Consider the following 4154-nt stretch of genomic DNA (forward strand, 5'->3'; position numbering starts at 1 on the left):
AATTATAAAATTTATATGTTATGTATTCTGTCTCTTAACCTCTTTGTCTGAGTCATCTCTCACTCTATATATCTCTCTCTCTCCTTCTTCCTCCCTCTCTCTCTCTCCTTCTCTTTGTGACTCTCACTCTTTGTGATTCCCTCTCCCTCTCTCCCTCCCTCTCTCTCTCTCCCCCCCTCTCTCTCCCTATGTGACTCTGTCTCTCCCTCCCTCTCTATCTCTATCTCTCTCTCTCTCCCTCCCTCTCTCCCTATGTGACTCTGCCTCTGTGTCACTATCTCTCTCTCTCCCTCCTCCTCTTTCTCTCTTTGTCTCTCTCTCTCTCTCCGTCCCTCTATTTCTCTCTGTGACTCTCACTCCCTCTCGCTCTCTCTCTCTCAGTGACTCTCAGTGACTCTCACTCCCTCCCTCCCTTTCTTTCTCTCTTTGACTCTTTCTATCTCTCTCCCTCTCTGTCAATGACTATCTCTCTTTCTCAGTGACTATATCTCTTCCTATGTGACACCAATAACTATGTCCTCTAAATATCAAATAATTATCTAGAAACAATAAACTTTGAAATTGTAGATTTTTTCAGAAAGAAACATTAACTGTTTGTGACTAGATAAATTATTTAAGTCATTATATGCATGGCCTAAACACCATCACCTCAAGACATTAACTGCACATAAATAAGATATACTAAGATATTAATAATAAAAATTAAAATTAAAAGTATATTAGACATTCAATTCTATAAATTCATGATATACAACTTTAAGATGCCTTCAAAAATCCTTGAGTCAATTTGGATATTTTCTAGCATGATAATATATAATTATTTCTTAATAAGGTTCAATGTAAATTTTTATTTGAGCCTAAAGCTAATTTTGGTGCTATAAACAAAAAAATTATTCACGGATTAAAAATTAGAGAACAATACAGTTTTTTTCAATGATGGATTTATAATATAACTATAATCATGGTTATTTGTTTTTATTTTAAAATTTTTTATGATAATATTTCGACAAACTATGTATGGAGGAACATTTCAAGAGAGAGAATCAAAATCGGTTCATCTTTGTAACAGTTTACATAATATTACATGTTTTTATAATTGGTAATTTTTAACATTATTTCTGTGTTTTAATGAACTACATAGGATAATATGGTTTATACATAACATTTTATGTAAATAAAAATTGATGTCGAGTTGATGATTCAAATCAAGTCAACCCTAAATGAGAAACGTTAACGTAAGAATTCAAGGGAAACGTTTGGACAATTTATCTCACATTTTTATAATTTTATTTTGACATAATTTTTTTCTGATAGATATACTAATTTCAAGCCAACAAAGAAAGTTGAATTTATAAATGAACTACATCGCCTCAAGTTTGACCAAAATCCAGACGCGACCAAGCAAACACCCTATGAAAAGATATCAAAACCTTGTTCCAACAAGCGTAGAAGTTCTGGTGTGATATTTCTACTATTAGTTTTTTTCTTTCATGTGTACTGATCTCATCATGTTTGACAATATCATCATGTTTGACAATATCATGAGTAAATACAAATTTGCAGCCGGTTATCACCTTATGTGTGCATGCTCAAATTCCCCAGGATACTTTTATCCAAAAATCTCAAAATGCTTAATGTGTCATTAGTATAAAATTTTCTCTATAGTTGAACAAACCACATTTTTGTTCATTCTACTGGTTAATAAACTTCCCCAAAAATTGCTTCATGAAAATATTTAATCAATTAACTACCCTACCTAATCTGTGTTAGAAAAATATTCAATGAGAAGTCCTCATATGTTGTGAATTGGATATCCTGGCCCTTGCAGCATTAAGATTGATTTTTTAATATATGCTTCAATTAGGCTAAATTAATTTGTATTATATTTAAATAGGCTTAGGAAATGGTGGCATAAAAAGGCCAAGCAAAAAGCCTTTTTAATGAGTTTATTCTCTACAAAGGATTCCCATTTCTTCACCATATAATTTTCAGCATTAGTGTTGGTTATCAATATGAATTTTGTTGGCTTATGTGGCCTTGATTCAAATAAAAATTGATTCAAGCAGCAGAATATGAGTAACATAATTTAAGCTCAGTTAGAAACCTACAATGAAATTACCGTGCATGAATTGGATCAGTGATCTATCAGTGATCTATCAGTTCCTCAAGTGAAACGGGTTGAGTTGTTCATGCATATGGCCATTAGTATCTCACAATCCCTAGCATTTAAAATTTCCTCCATCTTGGTGAGGCCCATTTTTGTTGTACCGTCAATATTACACTAATCCGATTGTATCAAGAATGTAGAGGAGCCAAGGCGAGGAGGGAGAACAAGAGAGGGCCTTGAATAATTCTAACCAGGGTGAATTTCATTCAAACCCTTCCACTTTTTATAGAAAGTTAGAAATTTTCATGATACCCTTAAACATGAAATTTATCTTTTAATTTCCTAAATACCATTTGTGTGTGACCCTCTAAGACCATATTTAATCATCCTTATTGGACTTCCAAATTAATTAACTATTCTTCATATATTAATCACAGATCAATTTAACCCAACTGACAGGCTAAGTTTTTAACCCATGCGATGCCAAGCTACACCTTGTGCTCTAGGAGCTACAGATGAGTGCATTTACACAATAGTGGAATCTTCCAATCATGTTAACATTTATGCAATGCCCCACATCTTCTAACTGCTCCTTGAGTAACTTAGGGTATGGTTAACCCTACTCAGTCATCTGAGGTAGTATTGATGCATTCCATAATCATTATAGAACTCTTCTCTAATATTATACTATTTTATTGACTTCCTCGTATCACCTACCTTGAGTTTTGTCCTCTTATACCTAAGCTGGAAGATCTTGTCTTGTCCATTTTTTCATATTAGTAAACTTCTTATCACACCTGGTCATGACATGAATCAATCTAAATAATAGTTTATTATAATACCATTTTAGGGATTCACACATATCAATTTAGTTAACTCTTTCTGTGACAACCCCCAGTATCTATACTTTGTGTCTCCACACTATGGACAATGGGATATGTCATACTCATCATATGAGTGAGACTTGTTCTTCTCAAGCATCCATCAAATATCAATATTTATAACACATCCTTTAAAGATCTACATATTAGAATCTAATCATAATTCACTTACTCGGATCATGTATTCATGGACTTCATTATAAGCATCACATCTTCACAGTAATAATACATTATTAAAACATTAAACCAATCACATATTCCATCAAGCATGATATGGAATCTGTGATTGGCTTATCAGCCATGTATATTTCCATCACCTAGCACTAGTGCTGGCACTAACACTAAAGCCAATACCATTGGTGGCCCAAATGGTGGAAAACCATTTCCTTTTGTGTACCGACCTTGGTCAAACTGATATGCCTAAATTCATGTCAATCATGATGTCAACCTATCTCGGACAGTGACCCTTTCTCGCTCCCTCCCTCCCCCTCTCTCGGTGACCCTTTCTTGCTCCCTCCCTCCCTTTCTGTCAGTGATCATTTCTCGCCCCCTCCCTCCCTCTCTCTCTCTCTATGACTATCTCTCTCTCCCCCCTCCCTCTCTCTCAGTGACTCTCTCTCCCACCCTTCGTCTCTCTTGGTGATCATTTCTTGCTCCCTCCCTCTCTCTCTCTCGCAATGTCTGTCTCTCTCTCTCCCCTCCCTTTCTGTCAGTGACCATTTCTCGCTCCCTCTCTCTCTCTCTCAATCACTATCTCTCACACATATAAGTGATTGGTTTAATGTTTTAATAATTAAACCAATCACTTATATGTAGACATTGCGAGAGAGAGAGAGGGAGGGAGGGAGCGACATTGCGAGAGAGAGAGAGAGGGAGGGAGCAAGAAATGATCACCAAGAGAGAGGAAGGGTGGGAGAGAGAGTCACTGAGAGAGAGGGAGGGGGGAGAGAGAGATAGTCATTGAGAGAGAGAGAGGGAGCGAGAAATGGTCACAACTTTACTACATTTATGTGCCTCTATGTATTTATATATTTTTGTAATGGTTGAAATTGAGATGAATAGAGGTAGTTCTGTCGACACCTTTGAAATGCTTGCCAGAATGCCTTAGAGATGTTGAAATACAAGCAAGTGGATATGTATATGTATATATATAAGCTTTTCTAAGG

The sequence above is a fragment of the Wolffia australiana genome, chromosome 4 (genome assembly GCF_029677425.1).
Source record: "Wolffia australiana isolate 7733 chromosome 4, ASM2967742v1".
NCBI classification, from domain to species: domain Eukaryota; kingdom Viridiplantae; phylum Streptophyta; class Magnoliopsida; order Alismatales; family Araceae; genus Wolffia; species Wolffia australiana.